We start from the raw sequence: 14,430 nt of genomic DNA on the forward strand, positions 1-14,430 counted from the left end.
TCAAGCTTGTATTTTCCAATTTATGTGAATATGATGTGTTTGCTGTTAGAAATGAGACAGAATTCAGGTGGGTGCTTGACTGTGGCCGTGAATTTGGATGCATGCATCTGGGATTGTTGGGCAGGAAGGAACAATACATTTATCTGCTGCACAGGAGAATTGTTGGGCTCTTCGTAGGTTTTTATGATTGTTACAGAAAAAATTATTAGTTCACAACAAAATATTTTGAAGCACTGTATTGTTTTAATATCCCATTTAACATATCTGAGAACTGGAAACATTTAAATTGTGATATTCATTTGAAATCTTATAATGATTTTGAATTTGTAACTACAGATACAGGCTTGGTGTTTTCTGGTGTGGATTTTGTTAGGGGAGGAAAATACATCACAAGTGTTATCAATGCAAATGAGATTATTCTGTATCTGCTGAGCCAGAAGATAAAATTTCATAATTTAAGATATTTTGAACCTTTGAGGTGCAATTTTCTGCAACCTTCAAATCTTAACATATCTATTGATGAAGGAATTGGGAGCATAAAAGTCGAAACATTAATTTGCCTCAAACATCGCTCAGAAGCTTGCAAGTTGAACGCTCATTCACCCCACATTCCACCGGATGCAGAGCCGAGCAACAAGAATTTTCCACTCGGCTCTGCACAGTCAGCAAGGCAACGGCCCTCGCCAGCGGTGAGTGCACCTCCACTGTAAATTTCCATCTGCATCCAGGGATACCCCAGGTGCACAGTGGAGGTGCAAAGTCCACCAACCTATGACTCAAATCCAATGTATAAAACCGCGGGAGACAGTAAATCGATCTCTCACTTCGCTCCAATATCACCACCAAACTGATCGACGAGAAGAGGACGACGGCCTGCTGAGAGATCGCGACACTACGAGGCGGCAACAAGCGAGAAGTCCATAGCAGTCAGGATTAAGCCAACCGAAGAATCTGCAAGAATAAAACAAGTCGCCGAATTGCCTGCCGTCTCTTGTCGTCATCTTCGATCTCTCCAGCGGACACCTGTCACCGTCGCCGACGCCAGAAGCCGAGGGCCAGACCAACAGCAAGGGGTGAGTAGCGTTCAACAACACAGGCTCCCAACAATCCTTCATCAGCCTCCTTAAGGGTAGAGGTGGTTAGCCAAGTCAAACTTAAGACCTATTGTATTTATCTGAGCTACGTCCCGGCGTGACTCGATCCCGTACCTTACCCGACGTCACGCTACATGGTGGAGATAGCCGGCTCCACTCCGTGGATTTCCATAAAATTTTAATTTTTTTTTACGTCACTCAAAACCCCATAATTTAAAATCCCTGCCGCACACAGCAGCAACCCTAGAAATTCTCCTTTTTCGATAATACACTTCGTATTATAAACTCCCCACTCGTAAATTTTCTCTTCCGCTCACTATCTTTCATTCCTTGTGAATAAGTGCATAAAAAATTCCCCCTCCCTAAATTCGCATGAACGAATCCCAAATTATTCTTCACGAAGAGCTAGACCGTTCTCTTGACCAGATTCTCTCCTTAGCCTCCGCTATTAATTCCCCCGCTCCTTCCCCCCGAATAACCAGATCCAAGGCTCAACATCCCGATTATCCCCAGTTTCTAGGTGGTCTAGAAACACCCAAACGAAAAAAGAAACACCCAGAACCCCAAACCAGTACACCTAAAACTAACACCCCTACCACCATCAATCCATCCCCGTCAAGAATGTCCGTAAATATACCCCATGGCTTATACCCCGCCCCCTTCACAGGAAAAAACCCTCAAGAAGGTGAGCAGTTTTTTGAAAAGTTCGATAGCATTGCGGGCGCTTTGGCGTGGGAGGAAAATAAAAAACGCGAAATGTTGCCATTGTTCCTCGCAGACATAGCGCTCACATTTTTGAACGATCTCAAGAAGCAGCCAAACTTCAACACCCTCACCTTTCCGCAAATCAAGAAAGAATTAATTTCATTATTTAAAGGCAGTCACTTAGTCAGCATGCCCATCCAAATTTTATTAGAGACAAAGCAGGAAATTAACCAGCCCATTCATGATTACGTAATTCGTAAGAAAAATCTCGTCCTTCAATTCTTCCCGCAAGCGACGAACCCTCAAATCCTTTCCTATGTTGTGTCGGGACTTCGATCTAAACACATCGCTGCGATAGGAGACAAAGAGTTCACCGACACAAGTTCTCTTATCGCACATCTGCAGAATCAAGAAAGGCAAGACATGCTGATTCAAGCTAGACGCAATGAGGAACAAAGTGAAGCGATGAAACTGATAGATGCCGCTAAGTACATGCACTCCATTTACGCAACAGCCTCCCCTCAGTTTCCCAGCTGTACGCAACCACAGGTCAGCAACACGCATCCTTTCCCCACACCTCATCCTGCTTCGTCATTTGTGACGTATTCCCCCCCTACCCCCCTCCCGCCGATCTCTCAAACTCCATACAACTTTCTTCCGCAGCAATCTTATCAAGCAACACCAGCTCTCCCGACCAACTCCTGGCAGGTCCAAACCACGCCCACAGCCCCTCCTTCCCTCCCCTCCAGTCAAGCTCCACACACGCAGTCCACTAGTTCTACCAGCGCTGCCGTTTCACAGTCTTGTAACGCAATTCTGCCATCTGGCGGTTCAACAGCGAATCAACTAGATACAGTCACAAATCAATTGCAAACCTTGACATTAGAAAATAAAGTTGAAGCGTTGTGTCACACTGTCCAGAACCTGGCAGATCAAATACAATCAAATAACAGTAATCAATTTCAGACCCGGCTTACTTTTTACGGCCAGGGGAATGGCAATCGCAGAGGTTCTACTCGCGGCATGAGACGTAATTTCAGATCTCGAGGTGGAAATAACAATTCAGTCGGGGGGCGACAAAATTCACAGTTTTCGCAATGCCAGATCTGTTTCCGTTCAAATCACTCTACCAGGGACTGTTTTTATAATCCAAACAATGAAAACAAGAGTGATTTAAACTGAAAAACCGTGTGAATCGATGGGACGGATCCACACGCAAGACAAAATTTGACACAGTTCCTATCCTTGAAAAAAAACAACCTATTCTTCATTCAAGCTCATGTAAATAATCACCCCCTAGAAATTATGATTGACAACGCAAGCCAGATTAGTATTTGTCCTCAGCATTTAATTCCACCTAATGCAAAGAAAATTCAAATGCACAGCATTATTAAAGGCGTCACTGGCAACAGACTTCCTATCTCAGAAATTGTAATACTCCCCCTTCACATAGGAAGATATAGGTACTCCCACCCTTTTAGAGTTGTGCAATCCAAAGAATTACCTCCTCTCCTTGGCGATGACTTCTTGAAGACACAAAATTGTGACATTTCACTTAGTACTAACCTGTTAACTCTTAGACGCTTAGGCCATATTCCGAACTATAACCTTCCCACAAAATCACACACCTACACCATCCCTGATGTAATTTTTTCTAAACTACACCCTACTAGCAACCAACACAGTTTAGTAACAATCCCAGAAAATGTAACCCTACAACCTAGAACCCGAACATATGTTCCAGTTTCCATCACTCCCCCCCCTCCCCCACAATATCCTACTCACACCCTCTCAGGAAACACTCCTTACATACAATATCCTCATACCCCATGCTCTCCTTAACACTTCTTCCCCTCTGTTACTAATTCATAACCCCTCAGAGAAACCAGTCACACTCAAATCCAACACCCCACTTGGCCAAGCAACCCCATGTGACATTCTAGTAGACATGACAGACACATCCAACACTGACATGACTACCACTACATACGCATGCACAGAAGACAATACAGACAACACAAGACTGAAGGAAAGTCAGCAAAAATTTGACCCATCTTGCATCAGTATTAACCCTGACTTATCAGAGGCAGACAAACAAAAAATCATACAGTTAGTATTTTATTATGCTGATGTTTTAGCCTGGAAAGGCGATAAACTCACCACAACCCCAATGTATGAGTACGACATTGACATTGGAAACAATCACCCTCCTTATATGAGACAATACCCCATCCCTTTGAATCTTAGAGAGCAAATGAAAATTGAGCTTAACAAGCTCTTACAAGATGGCATCATTCGCAGGTCAGAAGGTAGTCCATTCCGACACCCAGTTCTCTTAGTGTGCAAGCGAGACAATTTGTTCCGCGTGGTGTCTGACCTTCGGGCACTGAATAAAATTATTCAGCCCTCTTCTCTCCCAACACCTAACATTGATAACATTTTAGCAGACATGGCAGGCAAGAAATATTACACAACCCTTGACCTTAAATCGGCATTTTTTCAGGTAAAATTAACAGAAAGGTCGAAGAAAATGACCTCATTTGCAATTAGTAATTGTGGAAATTACGAGTATGAAGTACTGCCAATGGGATTGAAGACAAGTAGTCAGGTCATGAACAATGTAATGTCTATGGCTCTATCTGGCATAGATAGTTCCGAGATATCTGCATATACGGATGACATAATTTGCTACACAAACTCAGTTGATGCAATGCTACAAGTTTTACATAAAGTCTTTGCTAAATTACGTGCAGCCAATTTGAAACTAGGGCCAAATAAATGTAAATTTTGCTTTGAAGAAATTCCAGTCTTAGGCCATCTTGTGTCGCAAAAGGGATTTAAAATTTCTGATCACATCCTGCGTGCAATCAAAGAATTCCCTCCACCTAAATCCAAGAAGAATTTGAAATCCTTCCTAGGCATATGCAATTTCATCAGACGCTATGTACAAGGGTTTGCGGAACCTGCAGAATGTTTGTTCAAATTACTCAAAAAGAAAGTAAACTTTCATTGGCATGAAGAGCATCAGAAAAGCTTTGAGGCATTAAAAGACAAAATTATTTCCGCACCCATTCTTAGACCTTATGACCCAAAGCAGACTTCATGCATATACATCGACGCGTCATACCAGGGTATGGGCGGTTGTCTTATGCAGAAAGATACTGATGGAATACTACATCCGATAGCCTTCTGCAGCAGACACCTTACAGACACTGAGAAAAAAGCAGACGTCTTTTCTCTTGAAATTGCAGCTGCCTTTTATGTCCTAAAAGCATTCAAATTCTTCTTAATCAACACACCCTTTATAGTTTTCACAGATAACCATGCATTGTCTTACCTTAGAACAACAAAACAGTTGTCCGGGGTCCTTGCTCGAAGATCACTCTTCTTCCAAGACTTCGACTTCCAAATCCACCATATCCCATCATCACAGAATGGTATTGCTGATGCATTATCGAGGAATCCTGTAGACCCAGCCCCTTCCTTGCCCAACAACACAGCACAAGACACTTCCCTTGACACAGACGAGGAGGACATACTAAATCAAGTCTTCGTGTTACAATCCAATGACTTTGACATAGGTACGGCACAAAGAGAGGACCCATACTTACAAGCATTAATCAAAATTCATGAAAACCACCCAGATGCTGATCACAAATTAGAGAAAACAGCCTACTCATTTGTTCTTGACAATGGAATCCTTTATAGGAACACTAAATTTGCACCAGGCTATACAAGACAGTTATGTATTCCCCAAAAACTAAGAAAAGAAGTGTTTCAATTAATTCACTGTAACAAAATGATGGCCGCACATCAAGGTGCTGCTAAAACATACTCCCATCTCTCTTTACGCTACTATTGGCCTAATCTAAAGAAATATGTGTACGCTGCAGTACGCAAATGCACTGAATGTCAAGTAGCAAAAAGAGCTCACGGAGCCGTACAACATACACTGCAAACGAGCCCACCCGCTAGTCATCCCTTTAGCCAAATACATATTGACGTGTGTGGACCACTGACTTCAACCTCTGACACAGGACACAAATATTTTCTATCCGTTGTTGACAATTGTACCAGATTTGCCATAACTACAACCCTCCCCAACCATGATGCCAACTCAATAGCTAATGCTCTTGTCTCCCATGTTTTTCTCATTTTTGGTCTTCCAGAGACGATTATGCTTGACAGGAGCTCCCCGAACTGTAGCAAATTAATACAGGAATTATCCAAAATTACTGGTGTCACATTAAAATTTATTGATACTACTGCCCACTTCAGAAATGGTGTAGTCGAATCATCTTTTCACTACTTGAAATCCACCATGAAAACTTATGTGGTACAAAAACAAGGTAAATGGCATGAACTTTTGGCTAGCGCGACCCATGCCCACAATGTAAGTACACATCTTGGCATGAACAACTCCCCCTATTTCTTGCTATTTGGACAACACCCTAGGTTAATTGCAGATGCTGTTCTCCCTACTAATCCCAACACCACTATCCACTCTAATGAACAGAGAATAGAACAACTCCAAGCCGCTCGAGAACTAGCACACAAACATTTAGCAAAGCGATTTGAGCAGCAAAAACAATGTGCCGACAAAAAGACACAACAAACAACCTACTCCCCTGGACAATTAGTGTATATTTTGGACACTACCCCTCATCCCCACGTACCCAAGGCATTTTCCTCCTCCTACAAATTTCAAGGGAAAATAATTTCACAAAACGACGCCAATTCCTATTTGGTGGAATACACTGATGGTCGTGGCAAACTGAAAACCGATGCTATCACGATTCACCGTTTGAAAACAAGGCACCTTGACTCGGACGAGTCTGTCACTTAAATAATCAATTTTTCCATTTTTCACCGTTGCACAGTCCATTCACACCTTATAAATATTCTTTTCGCACCCACATGTCAATATAATACTTGTATTTTCGCAATTTTTGTTTTCGCAACGCGATTTTTTCACCAAGCCGCACACAAGAACGAGCACATGTAAAAACGGAAGTTCCGCCATTTTGATTCACATAGTACCCTCTTCTTCCTGTTCCCTCCTCCTCAATACTGTACACATAAAAGAGTCGGGAATTAACTTTAAAAGCAAGTTCGAAGACTAAAATAAACTTTTAATATTCCACAAAGTAATAATAATAAAGAAGTAGAAAGTAAAAACGGCCAATCAGGAACGTAGTCTCTCAACTGACTGCTGGTTGAGTACGTGAATTTTCCACTCGCTAGCGACAACGCGATTTTTTCTGTCTGCAGCAAGCAGATTGTAAAAAAAAACAAACTCGCACAAGTATCTGCGCATGCGCGACCTACCCGTAGACGAATCTCGCACAGCTGACGATGTAGCAATCGCTTCGGCTCGAGCAAATACATCGCGGAGCGCAAAAGTAAACAAATGGTAATAAAATACAAACAAAAAAAAAAATGCAGAAGTTTATATTATAAACTATTCAGTCTCGAGAATCGCTTGCATTACAATTTGTTAATCCTTATCTTTTATAATTTATCATTAGTGCTCTTTTACCTTTTTATTTGAGTAGCTACCTCGGAAAACATTTTTTTTTCTTTTCATCACAAATCTCATGCTTAATACATGCTATTTTTTTTTTTAATGCAAACTCAGTTTTAAAATTGTATCCTTGTCCCTTTCAGGGTTCATTAACGACAATGGCAGTAATGTTACTACTTTCCCTTTTTTCCCTCATTTTTTCGGTCACCACGGCGACTGAACATGTAAAAATCATCTCGGGAATTTATCTGAAAGAACTACCAGGAACCATCCCTTATCATTATACCATCCCCATCTACTATAATGTGAAATTACAAATGCCTAAACCCCAACACTTCCCATCAACACTACATAATGCCATGTGCAATAAAGGTGAAGAAGATTCCAACCAATGTAAACTTGCGGTCCAACTCCAAAATTTTCATTCACACCTTTTTTCACACCTTTCCCTCTTCACACGAACCACACCCAACACTTCCGTAGTTAGACAAAAGCGTGCACTCCTTGGCTTTATCAGTAGCATTGCTAACTATTGCTGTGATTTTGCCACTACTAAGCAACTAGAACCCTTATTCCAAAATGCTCATGAAGTAAAACAAACGATATCTAACATTAAACTACAACTGCAAGCTAATCATATTTTCTATCAAAATTTAACTGGTGAAATTCACTCTTTCCAACATCAGATTGAGGATGTTTTTACTGAATATGCTAACCACTCTGATAGTTTGGCTAGAAATCAGGAAGCATTGATTAATAAACTCAAAAATTTAACAATCAAAGATGCGCATGAAGCACAGGCATATCTCATCGAATTTATGACCCTAACCTTACAGCTTAGCCAAATTTTCACACTTTTTGAATATGAGAACACCATTAAGAATTGTAAACATAATTTTCTCTCTGAACATGTTGTATCTAAAACAACACTGCACCGAGACTTGAAAAAGATTCAAAAAAATATTCTTCCTACTGGATTTGATATAGCGATTCCTCTCACACTTATTGACATGTATTATCAGATACCACTGTCCCAATGCAGAATTTCTGCTGATGCTGTCAATATTGAGTTGAAAGTGCCTATCACTTCCACTCAGAAGAAATACAAACTTTATTTAGCAATCCCTGTACCCTTTTCGTATCAAAATTTAACGTGCGTAGTGTCGCATAATCCATCGTATATCGCCATCGATGATACTCATAATGTTGTCACCATTAGTGGTACAGACCTTGAAAATTGTCAGGTCCACACACAGAAATTGTGCCTTCTGCCTTCTCACACAGGAAGACACGATGGGCTCAATTTCTGTTTTTCCAAATTGATTCAAGCAACAACCGTGGCTGATACAATGAATGGGTGTACCTACACATGTCACGAATCCCACCTCACTGATGTGGTCAAATTAGATTTAAATGTATATGCAATAATTAATCCTCCTCCTACCATCACCTTTTTTTACGCTAATGGCTCCACTTTACATTATAATCTTACCACTTTTCACGAACCCGGTGCAGTATTGTTACACGTGGCTTGCCGTACAGATGTACTTATCACCCCCGATATCAAAATTCATGCTATCTTTCCTTGTGGTTTCGATCATTCAACAATCCACCGAACAATTCATATCCTTCCTGCTGCCTGGACCAACAATCCCAATTTTCTACTCGACACCTATTACAAAATTTCCCCCCTTGTGAATGCAACGGCTCTTTATCATAAACAATGGACATTTCATATCCCTCACCTTAACCTCTCCCAATATAAAGTTCTTGACATCCCTCCTATAACTCCACTTTACAGACATGCGGATTTTCCTATCATTATAATTTTTGTCTGGCTCACATGTCTCACTCTAGGTGTCATATACCAATTTAAACTTCTCCACATTCCCCTTTTCTTATGTTTTACTTCTAAGGCTCGTGCACTTACCCCTCATGACCTTGTAAAATCTCCTGCACATACAACCTCCTATCTCTTCTTAATTTTCATAGCTCTCCTGCTTCTTTGTATTTGCATTACATACATATACTTACGTCTAAAACATCACACTTCTTGCTGCTCATGTTGTCACCGGCGAACCCCATCTCCTCCTAAGACATGTTCCGTCCCTATTATTAGTCCTCCTATTTCCGTAGCTGCTATATCTCAACGTCCTGCACATTCCCCACCACCCCCTCCCACTCTTTGTCAACTTACGACTCCCACTCGCTTAGCTCCTCCTCTTCCCACACGTATCACCTTCGATGATGGCTACTGTCTACCCACCCCTGTCATTTCACTTATGTCACCTTCGCCTCCAACCTTTACTCTTCCGCAATTAGGCGAACACCTTTTATTATAACTTCCCCTTCCCTACGCTTGTCGGCTCCCCCTTGCACAACGTCACCATCTGGCCATACTACACTCACGGCGTTCTCAAGCATCTCTTCGGCAGTTCCGCATACAGCCAGACACCCAGCAGTCGGTCAGCGAGGAATCATCATGGCGCAGCAGTCATCCTGGATCAGCTGTACAAGCAGCCAGCCAACCAGCTAACATCTTATTGCAGACATCATGCAGTCTTCATGCGGCTCATCTATTGCAGACATCATGCAGCCAGCAGATATCTTATTTCAGCTCATCATGCAGCCCGCCAGTCGGCCAGTGGACATCATGCAGACACCATGCAGCCAGCCAACCAGCTGACATCCTATTGCAGACATCATGCAGTCTTCATGCGGCTCATCATGCAGCCAGCCAGCCAGCAGGCATCCTATTGCAGCCAGCCAGCCAGGAGCCTTCCCATTGCAGCAGACATCATACAGCCAGCCAGCCAGCTCATATTCTATTGCAGACATCATACAGCCAGCCAGCCAGCACATATTCTATTGCCGACATCCTGATGCAGACATCATGTAGCCAGCCAGCCAGGAGACTTCCTATTGCAGCAGACATCATGCAGCCGGCCAGCCAGCAGATATCTTATTGCAGCACATCATGCAGCCAGCCAGACACCATGCTGCCATCCCGCAGCAAGCGCATAAACATGTAGCCAGCAGACCACAGGCAGCCTGCAGCTCAGCATACCACCAGCGGTTAGCATTCCAGCTGAACATGCAGCCAGACCCGTGCAGTACCAGCTATACCGACAGCTCCAACTTTTTATTTTATTTTATTTTTCCACATTATTATATACAGGGTTTTTATTTTTCTTTACTCAATGTACTTTCAATTATTATTTCAAAATATACTCTCCATAACCATCTCTACTCCGCTTCGTAACCACTCACAGTGGATACATCTTGGCCAGGGGAATGATGAAGGAATTGGGAGCATAAAAGTCGAAACATTAATTTGCCTCAAACATCGCTCAGAAGCTCGCAAGTTGAACGCTCATTCACCCCACATTCCACCGGATGCAGAGCCGAGCAACAAGAATTTTCCACTCGGCTCTGCACAGTCAGCAAGGCAACGGCCCTCGCCAGCGGTGAGTGCACCTCCACTGTAAATTTCCATCTGCATCCAGGGATACCCCAGGTGCACAGTGGAGGTGCAAAGTCCACCAACCTATGACTCAAATCCAATGTATAAAACCGCGGGAGACAGTAAATCGATCTCTCACTTCGCTCCAATATCACCACCAAACTGATCGACGAGAAGAGGACGACGGCCTGCTGAGAGATCGCGACACTACGAGGCGGCAACAAGCGAGAAGTCCATAGCAGTCCGGATTAAGCCAACCGAAGAATCTGCAAGAATAAAACAAGTCGCCGAATTGCCTGCCGTCTCTTGTCGTCATCTTCGATCTCTCCAGCGGACACCTGTCACCGTCGCCGACGCCAGAAGCCGAGGGCCAGACCAACAGCAAGGGGTGAGTAGCGTTCAACAACACAGGCTCCCAACAATCCTTCATCAGCCTCCTTAAGGGTAGAGGTGGTTAGCCAAGTCAAACTTAAGACCTATTGTATTTATCTGAGCTACGTCCCGGCGTGACTCGATCCTGTACCTTACCCGACGTCACGCTACACTATAGAGCAGTTAATATAGGAATGTTTTTTGACAGGAGGAACCTCTCAAAATACATAAAATCAGATTAAAAAAAAAAAAGAGATATTTCCAGATACATCAAATCCAAATCTCTTGTTCCTGAATTTAAATTGAGATTCTCAAAATTGTAAAATGTATTGTGTGCTCCATGATGCTCACATAATTTGTGGAGAGGCATTTTATGGCCTGTTTCTGGTGCACAGGGTCTAGCTCCTGGTCTAGAAAATTACAAAATATGGCCTTGCAATCTAAGTTATACATTGCAATCACACAAATATTTCCAATCAATTTTGTTTGGAAATGTTGATGACTGTGCAGAACAAGTATAAGAGAAATATTTCATGTTATATTTTCTATGGCATTTTGGGCATATTTTTGTGAGAATTCTGCTTTTATCTGGATTACAATTATTTTGGTGCTTAACCCAATTGGGGCTGGATATATTCTCATTGCATTGATTACAATATTTTTGATTCGGCATTTTTGTTGTTGTTTATTATATAAAATTTCCTGGGCTTCAATTCAAAATTCTATGCTTAATAAAAAATATCAGTTGGGTTCAGCAGTGTGTTTTGTATATTTAGTGTGTATGTGTGTGAATATTTTTGGCTTTGGTATTTATATAAAATTTCTCGGGGTTCAAATCAAAACTCTATACTTAATAAAAAATATCAGTTGGGTTCAACAATGTGCTTTGTGTGTGTGTGTGTGTGTTTTTTTGGCATTTTGCCTTAGTTTTAAGTGTAGCCAAAAAAATATCAAGAGGGCATATTTTTGACAAGTTTATGGACAACAAACTGAGAGATGTAGCTTTTACACACATGGGCAAATCTGTCTGAGGGGAGTTCTTCATTTCTACACTAGAATTCAACATTCTTGGGATTTAAATATGTACACACATGGCCGATTGGGCTATATGCCCCCCCCCTTGACATAGTTTTAAGTGTAGGCAAATCGGGGCATATGAACTCTTCTTTTCTACACTAGGATTCAAAATTCTTAGAATTAAGAGCATATCACACTTGAAGAATTGGGGAATAAGAGCATCTTGGCATAATTTTAAGTGTGGGCAAATCGGGCTGTTTAATCATAAGAGCTCTTCTTTTCTACGCTATAAGTGTGCTCATCCTATATACTTTTATACTACTTAGCTCTTTGGCAACTTGCTTCGGAACGCACACTTTAAAGATTCCTCGCTCTCTTTTGCACAATATTCTATCCTTCAAGGCATAATCTTCGAGCTTTCTCGCCCTTTTTCCATCTTCTGATTTCAACTTCTCATCTCTTATTCTCCCAAGTTCAGGGTCCTCTTGTTGACGATTTGGCAACTCTCTCATGAATTGTACCAATTCAGGCGATGGCTTGAAGTGTATGTTCGCTATTACCTCGTCCGGCTCCTTTATTTCGTGAACGGTAGCGCTCCTTGTGCCGCTAGGGTAACGCGAAAAGAAGTCCGCCATGTTTTCTTCACCCTTGATGTACCGGACATCAAAATCGAACGACTGTAGGAACAATATCCATCTCGCTATTCGTGGGTTTGTTAACCTGCATGTGAATAAGAATTGTAGCGCCTTGTGATCCGTTCTGACAGTGAACTTTCTTCCCAGTAAATACACGGCGTTTTTCTGTATGCCATAAATAATAGCTAATAACTCCTTCTCCGTTATTGTGTACCTCGATTCGCAGTCGCTGAGGACGCGGCTGTGTCATGCAATCAGCCGAGGACCCCCTCCATCTTCTAACTGGTACAGCAGACTGCTGACAGCTTTGTCGGAAGCGTCTGTCTCCAGATACAGCGTCTTTCCAGGGAGAGGGCTACAGATTATCACATCCTGCAAATACGCACGCACGTTTTATCTTCTCGAATGCTTCCTGGTGCTTAGGCAACCAGACGTACGCCGCTCCCTTACGAAGAAGTTCGAGAAGGGGCACCGTGAGCTCTGAATGATTCACCTAGAAAATCATGTAAAACTGCAAGTGGGGTAAGAACGACTTCAGTTGCTTTGCGTTCTTTTGCCTGGGAAAATCATTGACGGTCTGTAGTTTCTCTGGGTCCTTCCTTATCCCGTCGGACGACACCTTGGATCCCAACAACGAAGCTTCCTGCCTCGCAAACTGGCACTTTTCTAATTTTAGCGTTAACCCTGCTTCTTTCAGTTTCGAAAAAATGACTTGCAAATGCTGCAAATGGTCCGAAAAATCATCATCGGCAAGAGAAATATTGTCACAGTAGGCCGCCATGAAATTACAAGTTTCATCATCCAACACTTGCCGCAAACACCTTATAGCGCTTGCTAACGCTGTCTTCAACCCAAAGCAGAGTCTCTGTAATGTTTACACAATGCCCTCGTACATAAAACCCACATATTGCTGGTGTTCTTCTTTAAGGCCGATTTGGAGAAAAAATTGCGATAGGTCAAGGCAAGAAATATATTTCTTTCCTTCAAATCTCTGAAGCACTTCTACTACGGAAGGGGGAGAGTCAGTCGTATTCTGGCTGTATTCTCAAGTTGGTACCCCTGGAATCGAGACAAACTCTGACTGATTTTCCTCCCGGTTTTCTCACGCAAACAAGTGGATTCACGAATCGTGCCTTTGCTCTTTTGATAATCCCCCATTGTAACCACTGCTTAATTTGTTTGCTTACATCCTCCCGGTACTGGTAAGGAATGGGATACACTTTCTGAGTGAAAGCTTTATCATCTATTACGTCGATTTCATGCTCGTATCCATGGACCAACCCTGGTTTGTTATCAAATATCTCGCGATATTCGAAAAGCAGCTCTCTTAATTTTCTCCTTTGTTCTGGAGTCAACCCTTGCGCCCTTTCTAGGCTCTCGTAAATTTGGATGTTGGTAGCCCTAGTTTCTTCTATCGCGTGGCTCTGTGATTCTTTGGTCCCTCTCTCAAACCTTCTAAACGAATCTAGCGGCTGATCTTTATTCACGGAGTCCCTCTCGTATAAAGCTTCATTTGAAATTACATTCACATTGTGTACATCTTCCTCCATTACATTCTCGAAAGATTCTCGTCCTCCTTTCTCCCTAACCATTGAGTGATTTTCTTCACAAAATTGATCT

The sequence above is a fragment of the Lepisma saccharinum genome, chromosome 12 (assembly GCF_977018435.1).
Source record: "Lepisma saccharinum chromosome 12, izLepSacc3.1, whole genome shotgun sequence".
Taxonomy (NCBI): Eukaryota; Metazoa; Arthropoda; class Insecta; order Zygentoma; family Lepismatidae; genus Lepisma; species Lepisma saccharinum.